An 18,806-nucleotide genomic window follows, 5' to 3' on the forward strand; every position below is an offset into this window, starting at 1 on the left:
CAGAGGTAATAATTAAAAAAAAAAAAAAATATTAATAGGGGGCAAAAACAAAAACCCTTTTTTTCTGTTAGGGAAAAACATCGTAAATTTCCTAAGCTAGAAATATCCTCTTATTACTGACAGGTCCCTGTAATTATCAAGTTCAACACGAATCGACTTTTCGCCGTGCGCCGTGCATGACACGACGTCGTGCTTTCAAATAACCAAGGGTTTCTATGGCTGTTTTTACACGAGGGACAAGACTGGACTTTGAGAGGAGCTTAGGGGCAGGCCATACCATTTCTTATGTCAGTTTGAGTTTTGAATAATAGCAATTAGGTTAGCGTGGGTAAAACTTACCGTGGCAATAAGGGGAAAATGGATATGTCACTATAGCAATAAAGTGTAATGGATAACAGTCACCATAGAAGTACGGTGAAACTGGATAACAATCACCATAGCACTAGGGTGAAAATGGATAACAATCACCATAGCACTAAGGTGAAAATGGATAACAATCACCATAGCACTAAGGTGAAAATGGATAACAATCGCCATAGAAAAACGTGAAAATGGATTACAATCACCAAAACAGAACGTGAAAATTAATAACAATCACCATAGCAAAAAGTGAAAATGGATAACAATCACCAGAGTAAAAAGCGAAAATAGATAACAATCACCATAGCATTGAGTAGAAAATAGATAACAATCACCATAGAAGAAAGTGAAAATGGATAACAGTTACCATGGCGGAAAGTGAAAATGGATAACAATCACCATAGCAGAACGTGAAAATGGATAACAGTCACTATAGCAGAACGTGAAAATTAACAACAATCACCATAGCAAAAAGTGAAAATGGATAACAATCACCAGAGTAAAAAGCGAAAATAGATAACAATCACCATAGCATTGAGTAGAAAATAGATAACAATCACCATAGAAGAAAGTGAAAATGGATAACAGTTACCATGGCGGAAAGTGAAAATGGATAACAATCACCATAGCAGAACGTGAAAATGGATAACAGTCACTATAGCAGAACGTGAAAATTAATAACAATCACCATAGCACTAAGTAGAAAATGGATAACAATCACCATAGCAGAACGTGAAAATGGATAAGAATCGCCACAGCAGACCGTAAAAATGGATAACAATCATTATAGCACTAAGGAGAAAATGGATAACAATCACCATAGCAGAACGTGAAAATGGATAACAGTTACCATAGCAGAACGTGGAAATTAACAACAATCATTATAGCACTAAGTAGAAAATGGATAACAATCCCCATAGAAGAACGTGAAATGGATAACAAACACCACAGCAGAACGTGAAAATGGATAACAGTTACCATAGCAGAACGTGAAAATTAATAACAATCACCATAGCACTAAGATGAAAATGGATAACAATCACCATAGCACTAAGGTGAAAATGGATAACAATCACCATAGCACTAAGGTGAAAATGGATAACAATCACCATAGCACTAAGGTGAAAATGGATAACAATCGCCATAGCACTAAGGTGAAAATGGATAACAATCACCATAGCACTAAGGTGAAAATGGGTAACAATCGCCATAGCACTAAGGTGAAAATGGATAACAATTGCCATAGAAGAACGTGAAATGGATAACAAGCACCACAGCAGAACGTGAAAATGGATAACAGTTACCATAGCAGAACGTGAAAATTAATAACAATCACCATACCACTAAGTAGAAAATGGATAACAATCCCCATAGAAGAACGTGAAAAGGGATAACAACCACCACAGCAGAACGTGAAAATGGATAACAGTCACCGTAGCAGAACGTGAAAATGGATAACAATCACCATAACACTAAGGTAAAAATGGATAACAACCCCCATAGAAGAACGTGAAAATGGATAATAATCCCCAAAGAAGAACGTGAAAATGAATAACCACCACCATAGCAGAAAGTGAAAATGGATAACAATAACTATAACAGAACGTGAAAATGGATAACAATAAATACCACTAAGGTGAAAATGGATAACAGTTACCTTACAAGATTACGTAGTTCAAAATCAATAAATAAAAAACTTTCCCTTTCCCATGGTTGATTAAAGGCTTACGGAGGCCTCCCGTAATCAGCATCTTCATATCACGATGAAAAAATAACACCAATGAAAGTGAAGTGAATCAAATTCAGATGAGAAAGACTATGATTAGGACCTCTAGGAGCTACTGAAAGAAATCCTCAGTAAGTATTATGACAGCTTATGAATATTTAGGCTTCCACAGATTCTCCTATCTTTTAATTAAGGCTGGGATACAAAGTCTGGAAAATTAATTTCTCTCTCTCTCTCTCTCTCTCTCTCTCTCTCTCTCATACGATTACCAGTAACACTGTTTCTCTCTCTCTCTCTCTCTCTCTCTCTGATACAATTACCAGTAATACAAGGTCTCTCTCTCTCTCTCTCTCTCTCTCTCTCTCTCTCTCTCTCTCTCTCTCTCTCTCTCATACGATTACCAGTAACACTGTCTCTCTCTCTCTCTCTCTCTCTCTCTCTCTCTCTCTCTGATACAATTACCAGTAATACAAGGTCTCTCTCTCTCTCTCTCTCTCTCTCTCTCTCTCTCTCTCAGTTAAAATTCATCTATCTAAAAAAATCTCCATAATAACAATCAAGTTGCCAAAATTATCGCCAAAACACAGCACCTACCTTTGCAAATAAAAGGACCCAGATTTCGCCAAAAATATTACACCACCACCAGCGCTGGCAATTCCAATTATCCGAAACAAACGAATAACCTTTCAATTACATTTTATTACCCGTAAACGGGTTCCCAGTGATGTAATTCATTGCTCAAAATGTCACGCAGGAAACAGTATAAAGAATGGAATTAATTGACGTATAAATTAGTCTGGCCTATTATACTTAGAATGGTTGAATGTCAGGGGCAGTTATTATCACGAGACGGAAGTAATTGGATTAAATTCTATTATAAATAAAATTGAGGAAGAAAGATTTAATTAACACAACACAACAAGCGTCCAAGGAATTTATATATATATATATATATATATATCTATATACCGATATATATATATATATATATACAGTATATATATATATATATATATACTGTATATATATACTGTATATATATATATATATATATCAAAGGAAGCAGGGAAAGGAAGAGCAGACGATGGATTGACGAGCTAAGAAAATTTGCGGGAACAGTCTGGCGTAGAAAGACCATAAACAGACGCTGAAGGATATGTCTGAGGCCTTTGTCATGCAGTGGACTAGAAACGGCTGATTATAGATACATATATATCATCATCATCTACTAAGCCTATTGACGTAAAGGGCCTCGGTTAGATTTTGCCAGTCGTCTCTATCTTGCGTTTTTAAATCAATTCTTCTCCATTCATCATCATCTATTTCACGCTTCATAGTCCTCAGCCATGAAGGCCTGGGTCTTCAAACTCTTTTATATATATATATATATATATATACACACACACACATCTATCTATGTATCCATATATATATATATATATATAGATAGATAGATATATATATATATATATATATAATGTATATATATATATAATGTATATATATATATATATATTTACACACTCTCAAATACAGGAACAAACTAATCACGAAATTCCAAAACTTCGTTTTCTTTAACGTTCTCCAAAAACATTTCCAATTTTTCCCTTTCCTTCGTAAAACTCAACCTCAACCTACGTCAATAACCATTTCCCTAAGCCAGACCCCAACGTTTTCATGAAAACTTAATTACAATTCACTTGTAAAATAAAAAAAAATCTATATATATATATCTCCCGACCTACACCTCCACCGATTATGTAAAGTGGACCGCAACTATTACAATACCGCCTCTTCATTACGGGAGATTATGTAAGCTTAAAGCTATTGGGAGCTGTGGAGAGGATCCAGATATTCAAATCTAAAGGCCAAATTAATCAAACTCCAAAAGGAAATTCTAATATCAATTATGTCTGAATTGCCAATCTCTCTCTCTCTCTCTCTCTCTCTCTCTCTCTCTGTATATATATATATATATATATGTATATATATATATATATATACACATTCCCCTCTAAGACGTCTGAGAGAAAATCTGCTAGGGGGAATGGTGCCAATTTAGACAAGGAATAGATGGTAAAAATCTAGTTTTTGAAATGATACAATTATGAAAGAAGTTTAAAAGTAAAGAGAAACACGCTTCATGAGAATTATATAGCCCAGAAATATTTATTCTCTATATATTCTACAATTAAACATAGCTTCCTTAAAAGAGGTTTCTCTTAAAACCTGTTATTGGAAGGAATAAACTAATTAATAAGAATAATAAACGAAATGCCCATTTAAATGTTAAATTGATAATTCTCCTTATATCAATTCTACAAAATAAAATATAAAATCAACAAATCTTCGTTCTCCAGATGATAAATTACATCATAAAATAAATGTTAAAGAAAAAATATAGTTATCGAAAATATAAATATTGTTTCCATGATAGTTCCCAGCTTTAATAGTAGTACGATTAAACGATAAATCACACATTCTCCTTATATAAAATATACCTAATAAACTATAAATTCACTGAATGATACATTAAATTACATAATAAATCAAAGAAAAAAATGGATTTTTCGAAAATATACTTATTGAAGAAACTTAATAGTTTTGATAAAGTTCCTTTTGTCTGTATGAGCCAACCTTTCTTCCCTCTGTTCCAAAGATATAAATAGTTCTTTTTTCCAAAGGATATAAGGAGCAACACACAATTGACCCCTCAAATCCACTGAAGGGCAGTAAATGTCAAGGAAACGGTATCATTAAGAAAAATGAGAGAGAGAGAGAGAGAGAGAGAGAGAGAGAGAGAGAGAGAGATGCAATGTCCTTAATATAACATATTGGTAATCCTTTGTTGGTAAGCTGTAGAATATCTTTTTATTTGCTATAAATAATGATAAACAAACACAATATGAAAACAATAATGAATTGTCATCTGGCTGTTGTTATTATTATTATTACTATTATTATAATCATTATTATCATTATCATCATTATTAATATTACTAGCTAAGCTACAACCCTAGATGGAAAACCGGGATACTATAAACAAAGGGCTCCAACATGGAAAATAGCCCAGCGAGTAAAGGGAATAAGGAATCAGATAGATTAGTGCGTCTGAGTGTACCCTCAAGCAAGGGAACTCTAACCCAAGACAGTTGAAGACTGTGGCATAGAGGCTATGGCACTACCCAAGACTAGACTAGATTTGATTTAGGAGTATCCTTCTCCTAAAAGGGCTGGTTACTATAGCTAAACAATCTCTTCTACCCTTACCAAGGCAAATTTGTTATGCAATGACTATTATTATTACTATATCATTACTGTAAAAAGAGAGTAATATTCCAGTTCATTTGAAGGTTAAGGACACATCTTCTATTCAAAATTATTTCCCCCCTCTTCCTAATCCTTGACCCTGACCTTTGACCTTAATATGTATTAATTGGAGTGGATTATCATACACTCAAATATGAACCAAATTTAAAGTCTCTGTGACAATATTATTCAAATGTATGGCTGATTACGTGAGTTGGACATTTTGCTTGACCGTGACCTTGACCTTGACCTTCCAAAATTTAATTATTTCCAGCTCTTTACACAACAGTTAATCCCTGCAAGTTTCATTACTCTACGAATTAAACTGTGGTCAGGAAGCTCTTCACAAACACACATACACATTCACACAGACGAACACACACAACCAGGGTAAAAAAAATAAGCTCCTTCCAACTTCGTTGGCGGAGGTAATAATCACGAAAAGTGCATCGCATATCCAACTGCGTGTTTTGCGAGCATCTCAAAGGGGCTCATCGTAGACCTGCCTCCCCTTCAAAACAAGTTTAACTTCTGTTCGAAACATGGACAGGAGGTACTTGTTTACGAGACAGCTCACCAGGTCCTACTATGTCATTACAATTCATCTCGCACCGACAATTTGTAAAGCCTTAAACTTTTAGAGTTGTTACGTGGGGGAGTGTGGGAATCTCCAGCAGAGAGAGAGAGAAGAGAGAGAGAGAGAGCGTTCTGAAAATCTTTTGGGATAACATTGCCAGCTCCATGGTCTACTTAGCCTAGATTGCAGTCCACTCATTTGTCTATCTACCAGGTACATAGTCTGATGATTGTCAAGTTTGGGTACTCTCTCTCTCTCTCTCTCTCTCTCTCTCTCTCTCTCTCTCTCTCCTCAGAAAAGGATACATACATATATATACATATATATACAAGAGTGTTAGAGAGTATATATATATATATATATATATATATATAAATATATAAATATATATATATATATATATATATATATTCCTTCCCGCAGTTGAAACGCTCACTTTACATGTAAAATATTCTAAATAATATTTTACACCTAAACAATACATCATAAAGCTCCAGCAAAAAAAAAAAAAAAAAGAAAAAAAAAAAAAAGTTTTAGTAACATATCCTTAAAACATGTAACCAGGTCAGTAAAAATCCTTCTTAAATATTCATAATTAGCAATCAACTTTGATAAAAAATAGACGAGAAATATGATATTTTCGAAGGTAAAAAATGTATTGTAAACATTTATAATCAATTGCTGGGTTTCTCAAACATTAATTATGAAACAGGAAATTTCATCGACTAATGACATGTTTTGTTGACCTAATTTCTGATATAGGCAGATATAAAAATCTAAATTCGTTCGTTGAAATTTAAATGCAACGAAAAATTTTTCAGTTTTATTCCCGCCGAAGTTGGAAGGAGGTTATGTTTTCGCCCCTGTTTGTGTGTTTGTGTGTGTTTGTTTGTGGATAGCTTTCTGGCCACTATTTTAATCGTAGGGTAATGAAACTTGCAGGGATTAACTGTTAAGTAAAAAGCTGGAAGTTATCAAAATTTTGAAGGTCAAGGTCAAAGGTCCAGCAAAATATCGAATTTGCGTAATCAGCCATAAGTTTGGACATCGGTGTCAAAGAGACTTCAAACTTGCTTCATATTTGAGAGTATGAAAATCCATGCCAATTAATACAAACTTATGGCTGATTATGTGAATTGGGCATTTTGCATGACCATGACCTAGACCTTCCAAAATTTGATAATTTCCAGCTTTTTACATTATAGTTAATACCTGCAAGTTTCATTACTCTACGATTAAAATTGTGGGCAGGGAACTGTTCTCAAACAAACACAAACAGGGGTGTAAAACATAATCTCCTTCCAACTTCGTTGGCGGAGGTAAATATTACAAAATCAATTTCACTGTTTCCCTTTCCCATCCTCAATTTTAGGGGTACAAAGGAATCTATAGAAATTCCCAAGGTTTAAAGGCTTAAAGGCCCATCATGAACGGCAGAGGCAAATGACAGTGACATTGCCCTATCAAGCAGGATAATGCCCTAGACTCCTAGAGACTGACTATATTACATTTGACCAGAGTATAAGCCCCCTCTCCACACAAGCTAGAACCAAGGAGGGACAGGCAATGGCTGCTGATGAATTCGCAGATAGACCTATAGGCTCCCCCAAACGCACCATGCTCAGCTCACAAGGATACTGAGGTTGTAGAGACGAAAGGAAGTAACGAGTTTGAGCGGGACTTGAACCCCAGTCTGGGAAGAACTCTACCACCAGGCCACCACCACAAAAAAAAAAAAAAAAAAAAAAAAAAAAAAAAGGGAGGCGTGGGTAACTTTCTTCAAGCGAATTCTCTGTATTATTATTATTATTATTATTACCCAAGCTACAACCCTAGTTGGAAAAGCAAGATACTATAAGCCCAAGGGCTCCAATAGGGAAAAATATCCCAGTGAGGAAAGGAAATAAGGAAAGAAATAAATGACGAGAGCAAATTAACAATAAATCATTCTAAAAACAGTAACAACGTCAGAACAGATATATCATATATAAACTATAAAAAAGACTTATCTCCAGAACACAAACAAAGGACCACTCAGCCGAGGAATCCTTCGCTGAAAACAGTAATAAGAGAATTTTCCTTCGCCAAAGGCAGAATCAATAATATTTCCCTGGCCCTCTTATTGTCGTTTTTATACTGCATCGGTTTCCAATAGCAAACAAAGAAATAAGGGAGAGGAGCCTCCCAATAAGAGGGGGAATAGGATCAACAAGGAGCGAAAAGGCAGATGACTGCATCGCCTGGGTGGTAGAGAAACTTTCTTTATTTTTATTATATATATTAATTCATAATGGATTATTATATTTCCTATTTAAATGGAGGATACAGTGTGTTGATTGCGATTATTCAAACCATCTATAGACGTACATAATCTCTCTCTCTCTCTCTCTCTCTCTCTCTCTCTCTCTCTCTCTCTCTCTTCATTATATATATATATATATATATGTAATGATTAGAATAGTAATATTACATGTTTAAAACAAATGACGTAATATGTCATGTTGGTTGGAAGAGCTGGCCGTGAGATTTGCTATGGTCAACTCAAATTGTGTACAGGATGTAAGATGCTGAGTTGTCATTCTTTCTTAGTGTCAACACATTAACTCTTCGTGTGAAAGTTTGTGACGTCACCGGATGCAGGTGTCTTCCGATTCCGTCACTTATCCAAATTAAAGCAAGTGTACGATTTTTGGGATATCAGTAATTTGTTCAGTTCTTGTCTAAACTTCACCAGAATTGGTCATGTGGACCAACACAGCTTCCTCCAGTGATGGAGATGTTTAACTCAGTTGTTTATATACAATAAAACTTAAAAAACCACCAAGATGTGTTCAATAAACCATCTAAATACATCTGAAAACAACTCATACTCAAATGTGTGCTTAAGACAGTAGCACACCAATAAATGGTGGCAGCGCTTAAACTCAAAGACAGCGGTTATACTCTAAGAATTAGAGAAATATCTTCAAGACTTCAAAAATAAATAGCTGTAAAACCAGAGATATATCTTCAAGACTTCAACATAAAAGCTGTAATACCTGATAAAGATCTTCAAGAACTCAGAACTATCTACAAATATCTACAATTTTGACTGAGTCCAACGAAAATGCTAACACCAACATATGTTAGTATACAAATAGAATCTTCAATCAACATCCTAGGAAACCCAAGGACTGGCATTCAACTATTGCAAAACATATCCAGGAAGACCTACATTCTACAAGAAACTAGAACGAGACATCGCTAACAAAACATCAAGAGAGAGAGAGAGAGAGACGACTCGACTACATATAAAGCTAAGTACAAAGATTTTGTATTCATTTCAGTTTGTGCAGTGAAGTGTAGTTGTCACAAGTCGTTAGTCAAATATTACTGGGGTGAGTGAATTCCTAAACTTTGTTATAAGAAACTCCGAATTCTCATTTAGAATTTTTCTTTCTTTGTGCTAATTCCTTTTTCTTTCATAAACTCTTGGGGGGAAATGTATTGGGATTAGTAACATTGTTGGGGGAATTTTATTATACATATGCGTTTACGCAGTGGGCGTCTGTACTCATATAGATATTTTGATAGGATTGAAAGGGGTCAAAGAGATAGAAAAAAAAAGAATACAGCAGTCATGGCTCCTCCTGTCAGCCCTACCCCTGGACCTAGTGGTGTAGGCCAGGCTAATCCTCCTCCAATTGTGACGCTTGTAAATGCCAGGTCAGCAATCCTTCCTTTTCAAGGCCGTGTCAACGGGTTCTTGCCACAAAATGTGGAGTCATGGATTTCATCCGTTGATGCCCATTTAAATGCCAAACAAATCGTAGATCCTTTTGTACAATTACAAGAAGCTAAAAGTTTTATAGATTTTTCTAAGGGGGATGCGAGTGCGTATTTAAGAGGTGTTTCATTTCAGGAAGCAGTTACTTGGGATGATTTCAAAGTTAGGTTACGCGCGATCTATGGGGGTGAAGAAGCTTTGGATGTGGTGTTAACGTTACGAAATACACTTAATCAAGCCACTATGAATCGGCTTAATGTTGTTGAGAGAGCAGCTCTCATAGCTGATAGGCTTAACGAATATCAGGACATTTTAGGTAATTCCACTTGGGTTACTAACGATAATATCTCCGTGAAAGATTTTTTACGATTAATGTATTTAACTTGCATGACACTTATGTTGCCTGAAGCTTTAGTGCGGTGCTTTGATAAGAAGTTAATGCCTGCAAGTACGGAATTGGATGTCTATAAACAGATAAAGAAGCACATGTCCAAGTGTCCAGATCTCGATCCCGTGTTAACTCAAGTTTTTGCTAAGAATGAAACAAAACCACAAACAGTGAACGTAATTAATAATCCAGTAGCGGGAGTGACGTGTTACAACTGCAAACGTCAAGGTCACATAAGCGCAGACTGTAGAACGAAATTTTGTTCAGTTCACAACACAGGATCACATTCTTATAGTCAATGTTACGCGCGTAAGACACAACAATATCCTAGAAATACACAGTCAATTCCACAGTCAGTTCCATATGGAAATAAAAAGAAAAATCCTCATTTTAACAATAAGAAGAAACAACAAAATGTCAATGCAGTTCAGAGTCCGAAACAAACAAACACTTCTTCAAATATCGCTGAGCCTGGGCCGTCAAACCAGACCTCGCAAAGTCAGCCTAATTTTCAGAATGTGCAGAACAAAGCAAATACCACATAGTTAACTCTAGAGGGGAAGAGAGTGATGTTGGGTCAAGGTCATTTATGTCAACATCAATAGTATTGAATAATCAATTTAATGTTTTATCAGATAAATGTGAGACAATAGATTTTCCTATGAAACACACGGCCGAATTAAGTAAAACAGTGCATGCTCCCGTAGATTTGCAACGAATTCATACAATAATAAGCCAAAATGAGTTACGGCCAACCTTATATGCTGTAAATTTAGAACACAAATCCTTTACGTTATTTTTTGACTCTGGTAGTCCACGTAATATTATGGATTTGAAGACGCATCATTTGTTGTTTTCGAACTTTCCGATTGAAAAATCAGGAATCAGACTTTCAGGTATAGGAAATAATGAATTAAACGTCATAGGCATAACTCATATTCAGTTCAGAGTCGGTAATCGCACGTTTGCCGATACATTTGTTGTTGTGAAAAACATTAATATGTATCCAGCTGTAATTATAGGATACCCATCTATGGGAAATCAAAACATTATCTTAGCTCCTGCAAAGCACGGCGTGTATATCAAAGGGAAATTCTATAAGTCTTCTAATACTTTAAAGTCTGTTTTGGATAATAAGGAGACGACAAATGTAACCGTAACGTACGTTGAAGAACCAATAACTTGTCTCACTAATAAAGAAATAATACACGCGACCCAGCAGAATTCTCGTTCACCCGTAATATCATCTTGCACGCAATATATCGAACCAAACATACCTTCGAATTTAATAGTGCAAATAAAGAAAACACTACCGGGATCTGAAATATTAATCCTTTCCGATACTTTGAAAACCAACGGATTGTCTGTCACACAAGCTATTTATACAGTAGGCTCACATCAGCAATGTAATATCGAAGTCTGTAATCATTTAAATAACACTTTAGTAATTCACAAAAATCAACATATCTTGGATGTAGAAGTTTATAAACATCGTATTCTTACCGTTGCTGAAATCAATCACTCTCAATCAGTTGCGGATGAATCCCTTTTACGATCTATTAAAAATAAAATCAGTAAGGACATTCAAAACGAAGAAATTCAGCAGAAAATTTTTGAACTTTTAAATAAATATACAGATGTCTTTTCCACTACGGATGGATCCTTAGGGAAAACAGATGTGATCGAGCATCAAATAAGGTTAAAAGACAAACAGAAAATTATATATGTACCCTCGTACAGACTCCCTATGAAATTCCAGAATGAAATAAATGATGAAGTAGGTAAAATGTTAGAGGAAGGAGTCATTAGAAAATCAAATAGCCCTTATAATTTTCCTTTAATAGTTGTACCGAAAAAAGATCGAACATGGCGTATCTGTGTCGACTTTCGTCGTCTAAACGAGGAAACGATCCCTGATCGATTCCCAGTGCCATGTACTGACGATATTTTGTCTTTGTTAGGTCAGAATAAATATTTTACCAGTTTGGACTTACTTAAAGGCTTTCACCAGATATCATTAGAAGAAGATAGTATCCCATACACAGCCTTCAGCACAGCCAGGGGACATTATGAATTTTTACGGATGCCTTTTGGTTTACGTTGTGCTCCTATAACATTTACAAGAATGATTAACATAGTGTTTGGAGACTTGTTAGGGGATATATTGCATGCCTATATGGATGATCTTGTAATCTTTTCCAACACCTTAGAAGAACATCTACGTAAGTTAGAACTAGTACTACAGAGATTAAGACAACATAACTTAAGGGTAAAGATTAGTAAGTGTGAATTTTTCAAAACAGAATTAGTATATTTGGGTTTCATGGTGTCAAGCCAAGGTCTTAAAGTAGTCCATGATAAGGTGTCGGCTATACGTAATTTTCCCATACCTACTAATGTCAAGGGAATACAGCAATTTCTGGGTTGTAGTGGATATTACAGGCGTTTTATACGCAACTATTCAATAATAGCCGCTCCTTTAACTGATCTTACGAAGAAGGGCGTAGATTTCATATGGTCTGAGCAACATCAACAGGCGTTTAATACTTTGAAAGATGAACTGTGTAGTTCTCCTATCTTAAAATTTCCTGACTTCGGTAAGGAATTCTTCATTGCAACAGACGCCTCAGACTTAGGAGTGGGAGGGGTATTGCTTCAGCAATATGATAAACAGTTTTTCCCGATAGCTTTCTATTCTCGAAAATTGAGAACTTCCGAAAGTAAATATGCAGTAATAGACAAGGAAGGACTAGCTATTGTTAATTCGCTAGTGCATTTTAAGTTCATAATTTACGGTTATCCCGTTAAGGTTCTTACTGACCATAAACCACTAACAGAGTTCTTTAAAGGCTTCAATCACAGCCCTAAACGAACTCGGTGGCATTTAATCATTCAAGATTTTGGCGCAAGAATCGGGTATTTACCTGGGAAAGCAAATATCATTGCGGATGCATTATCACGCAACCCCGTGTCATCTTGTACGGAGTCTTTAGCTGAATTAATAGATATATCAACATCCATGCCTATTGTAAAAACAATATCTGAACAAGAAGATTTAGGCTGGAGTGCTGAATTGTTACAGACTGAGCAAGGAAAAGATCAGAAAATAGAAACAATTATAAATGCTTTGAAAGGCAATCATAAAGAAAAAGAATATATAAAGTATAAGCAGCAGAATTATGTAATCAAAGATAATATTCTGTGTAGGACTGTGACAAGGAAAACCCGCAATACACCACATGTAACTAACGACCAGGTAGTAGTACCAAACTCACTTGTTTCCACTGTCCTGAATTGGTTGCATTCAAATCCATTACATGGACACCCTGGGTTCTCATTAATGTCACAGAAAGCCAAATCATTGTTTTATTGGCATACAATGCTTACAGATATAAAAAGACACATAGCTAATTGTCGCACATGTCAGGAAAACAAAGGGCATACGAAAACACCTGTTAGCTTAGGAACTTATCCTGTTCCCAATCAACCCTTTGAAAGAATACATTTAGATTTGTTAACAGGATTTTACGAGTCAGACAGAGGGAATAAGCACCTCTTAGTAATTATAGATGCTTTAACTCGATATACAGAACTAATAGCGCTTAAAACTAAAACTGCGATTGAATGCGCTAGGAAGTTTTACGAGTGTTACATTTGTAAACATGGAATTCCACACATGATAATCTCAGACTCGGGTGGTGAATTTAATAATCACTTTCTTACCTCATTGTGTGAATTCCTCAAAATAAAGAAGATCAATACCATGATATATCACCCAGAGTCGAATGGGCTAGTGGAAAGAGCAAATAGGAAGATATTAAATATATTAAGGGTAACACTAGGGGGATCAGACCCCAACTGGGATATTGCAATACCGGCGGCACTGAGTACTCTGAATCATTCATATCATATATCAATTAAAATGTCACCGCATGAAGCATTGTATGGTACCCCAGTTAGAACACCTTTCCATGTATTAACGCCTACAACTAATCTATCAAATCCTTTAAAAGAATGTATAAATGCAAGTATAAGTCGATATGATATCCTTCGAAAGAATTTAGAAGAATCACAAATCATAATGAAAAGGAATCATGATAAAATAGCGAAACCAACTAAAACATATACCGTGGGTGATAACATCTATATTCAAATCAATGTCAGAAAAGGGCTCAACTATAAACTAACACCTAAGTTTGAAGGCCCATTTAACATTTTGGAAATATTAACGGCCAATAGGTTTAGAATTCAAAATGTAGCCCAACCCACGGATGAGAGAATAGTACCATTGTCTCACATAAGAAATTAAAAAGAAGTGAGGAAAAATTTTAATTTCAATTTAAAAGTTTTCTTTTTAATACAGGAGTAATTACATATGTTTTTTCTCGTTACAGGTTTCCAAGATGAATTTTTTGTTGTTGGGAGTGATATTGTTCGCTCAGACATTTTTTTCGTATGGGATGAGTTCTAAGACTAAGAATATATATTTTAAATATGGAAATATAGTTGAAAGACAAGAAGACATTTTTATTACATCAACCAACGTAATTGTCGAAGTGCATATGCAAGCAATTTTTCTTCAAGAGAATGATGTCACTAGCTTAAGAACCGCCATTTCAAGGTTTTCTGCATCATTGGATGAGTTGCATAGGAGACATTTTCATTTGACTACTAAGAGTTTGCTTAGCTCAACATTAAAAATTGCAGAGATGCTATCTGATGACTTAAAGAATAAGACTGGAGAGACAGGATCTTTGGCTTATGACCTTTTGATGTGGACTGTAGGACACGAACAAAAAGAAAGACGGAATCCGTTCATTTATGCTGCATTAAGCATCTTTGGGTCTGTTGCAAGTTTAGGTTTAGGACTTTCCAATCGTCTTAAAATTAGTAATCAAAATAAGAAAATTGAGTTCTTGACTCATAAAGATGAATTGATTATGTCAGAACTAAGGGATCAGTTAGCTTCAATCAATAAAATTATGGATTTGTTAAATGAACATTCAGATAATATCGTTCAAATTATGGAAGTACAGGATTTGTTAGCAACATTAACGTATTATGATTCAAAGATAGATCACATACATAACAGAATTGCACATTTCATTGAGAAATCCAAGGATTATGTAGAAGCTATCACGTTAGCAACTAAAGGTGTATTGTCGCCCCATTTGTTGCCTATACGTTACTTAAAATTAGTTCTGGAGAACACTAGGGATAAACTAGGCTATGTTCCTTTGTTAGACGAACATAGGTTAGAATTTTATTACAGCCTAATTACAGTAAACGTAGATAATAACAAGATTAGGATTACAATTCCCTTTGATTCTTCTGATGCCTGGCAATCTTACAGGATATCACCATTTCCGACTTTCATGACGAATCACTCAAATCCAGTAATATCCAGTTTGACAGGACACGTATTGATTTCCCCAGACAAGGAAACATATACGGTCATTAAAGACTTAAATCAATTAACTCACTGTTCAGACGCAATGGATAGAAAAATATGTACAGCTGACTCATTTGAATTCCGTAAAAACTTGATGGATTCATGCGAGTTAGGTATAGTGCTAGACGGTGCTCTCTCCCATACAAGTGAAAATTGTCTGGATAAGCTTTATCCCTTTGACAATAAAGAATTCAATTGCAGACTAAATAATGGCTCGTGGATACGATACGACAAGGACGGCTTCAATATATCATGCCCTGACGGATCCACATCCCACAACCACATCTTCGTCGCAGCAGATGGCTGTATCGGGACTTCCCCGAATTCCATGGTGACTGGCCTACGGACAATCATCAGAGAACGTGCTTACTTCGCGAATTTCACGTGGACCTCTACAACGCCCGCACTTCCTCTCCCCTATAAAGGAAGTGTGGCGAAACACTTAATGAAACTTACCGAAAAGGACCACCTGTCGCCGACTTACAAAGAGATTCTTCACCCCATAATACTGGCTAGTTTGTGTTTCACGGTGATGATATTTATCGCCGTGAACATCCTTGTTTGGCGTAGGTTACGGCACAGCAAGCAGCTACAAAGGAATGAGTTGCATAGCCCTGACAATACCCCCTATTTAATCCAGTTCAAAGCTGTATGAGTGGCCACCTCATTCGCTAAGGGAGTAATTTGTCGGATTGATGTTTGTATGAAAAGCTGATTAGTACGCTAGTAATATGTAATTAAAGAAATTCTCTACATTTGCATTGTTAAAAATACATTTAAAATAACATTTAAAAAAATAAATAAAATAAAAAAGGATATAAATCATTTTTTCTCTCGGCATCTAATAAAAAATATATAAGCCGGAATGTTAAAAAAGAAAAGAGAAAAAAAAAAAAAGAAAAATATATAAGATATATAACAGAATCTATGGGCATCTAATAAAATGTATCAGCCCTATATATAAATATATATATATGTACGAAACCGTGGTACGTGTACGTACCAGGAATTCGTATTTGTGCACTGAATGTTGAGTATCTTGTTTCTGACAAAGGTAACAATTATTCTTTATCAAGTTACCGAATCATTTGTAAGTCAGAATTTGTTTTGTTTTTTGGTACCATGTAATCATTTGCTAGCAATGTACCATATGTATGATCTTGGTTTTATCATGCATTTTTCTTTTTGCTTTGGTAATATCTTTTTTTGTATGCATTATTGTTATTAGTTTTGGTGTGCCTGTTTGGACATTCGTCCTCAGTTGGATATAGCTAGTTTTGGACAATGAATGATACGTATGTCCAGTCACACCTAATAACCATGTTTCGGCTTGTTGTTAAATTTTTGTAAAAAAAATTGAGATAGCTGGCCGAGCATATGTAATGATTAGAATAGTAATATTACATGTTTAAAACAAATGACGTAATATGTCATGTTGGTTGGAAGAGCTGGCCGTGAGATTTGCTATGGTCAACTCAAATTGTGTACAGGATGTAAGATGCTGAGTTGTCATTCTTTCTTAGTGTCAACACATTAACTCTTCGTGTGAAAGTTTGTGACGTCACCGGATGCAGGTGTCTTCCGATTCCGTCACTTATCCAAATTAAAGCAAGTGTACGATTTTTGGGATATCAGTAATTTGTTCAGTTCTTGTCTAAACTTCACCAGAATTGGTCATGTGGACCAACACAGCTTCCTCCAGTGATGGAGATGTTTAACTCAGTTGTTTATATACAATAAAACTTAAAAAACCACCAAGATGTGTTCAATAAACCATCTAAATACATCTGAAAACAACTCATACTCAAATGTGTGCTTAAGACAGTAGCACACCAATATATATATATATATATATATATATATCAATTCATAATGGATCAATCTATTTTCTATTTAAATTAAATGGAAGATACAGCAATGTGTTGATTGCAATTATTCAAACCATCTAAAGACGTACAAAATCTCTCTCTCTCTCTCTCTCTCTCTCTCTCTCTCTCTCTCTCTTCATTATATATATATATATATATATATATCAATTCATAATGGATCAATCTATTTTCTATTTAAATTAAATGGAAGATACAGCAATGTGTTGATTGCAATTATTCAAACCATCTAAAGACGTACAAAATCTCTCTCTCTCTCTCTCTCTCTCTCTCTCTCTCTCTCTCTCTCTCTTCATTAAATTGGTTATCTTCTTTATAAAAGGATACAGCACAATGCATATGATATTTCATTCAGTTATTTTTTTCCTGGAATATATGAGAAATGGTAACTACATTTTTATCCTTATCTTCTAAATAAAACCAGTTTCGTTTTTAGTTAGCAGTATGTTTTAATTATATATATATATATATATATATATATATACAAACATATAATCTAAAGACATATAACCTTATGACATTTGCCTTTAATTATGACAAAAACATTTAGTAAAGAATTATTTACTTTGTGTTTAATTATTTGCTTGAAAAGTCAAATTCTTTGGAATATTCACCAGTAAGACCCAATATTCAAAACAGGAGTAGCAGAGAGTTAACAACTATATATATATATATATATATACAGTACATATATATATATATATATATAGTACATATATATAAATAAATAAATAAATAAATATATATATATATATATATATATACATATATATATATATATATATATATACCCACTCGAAATCTAAATAGCTTTTTTCAAAAGTAAACACCATAGAATGATATCATATTTACTAACTTTATCTACCTAAGCCCTTGCTTCTTTTTGGAATAGAAGACGTCTACCCAAATTCTAAGAAAGTTACCTTTAGTGAACGAAATTAATAATTCAAAAAGGAAATAACCACGTCAATGTATTCTCCAATTGAGCTGAAAAACATCAAATAGAGTTTCTTATTTAATCAGAATTCTTTGAAAAGCTTCCAATTTAGTCTTACTCAATGTTTTCTTTGAAACAGAATATGGTAAGATTTATGAGGTGTTAAAAGTTTTAAAGGTCACTCGTGAATGGCAGAGGCAAGGGACAGTAAAATGATAAGGACACTAACCATAAGATTAGCGCCCAAGCACCTCCCCATCAAGCAAGAACCAGGGAAGACCAGGCAATGGTTGGTGATGGCTCAGCAGGTAGATATAAAGGCTCCCCAAAACCACCCATTCTATCTCACAAGGATGGTGAGGTTGCAGACACTACAAGAAACCACCGAGCTATGAGTAATTTTTA

At 34.9% G+C, this 18,806-nt stretch overlaps 1 long non-coding RNA gene across 1 annotated transcript; it reads left to right on the forward strand.

Moving 5' to 3' along the window:
* Nucleotides 1-9,287: 9,287 nt before the first annotated feature.
* LOC137659440 (uncharacterized) lies at nt 9,288-16,070 on the forward strand. Its single transcript, XR_011047528.1, has 2 exons — nt 9,288-9,349; nt 15,780-16,070. It is a non-coding gene; the product is annotated as an uncharacterized lncRNA (long non-coding RNA).
* The last annotated feature ends 2,736 nt before the right edge of the window (nt 16,071-18,806 follow it).

The sequence above is a fragment of the Palaemon carinicauda genome, chromosome 20 (assembly GCF_036898095.1).
Source record: "Palaemon carinicauda isolate YSFRI2023 chromosome 20, ASM3689809v2, whole genome shotgun sequence".
NCBI classification, from domain to species: Eukaryota; Metazoa; Arthropoda; class Malacostraca; order Decapoda; family Palaemonidae; genus Palaemon; species Palaemon carinicauda.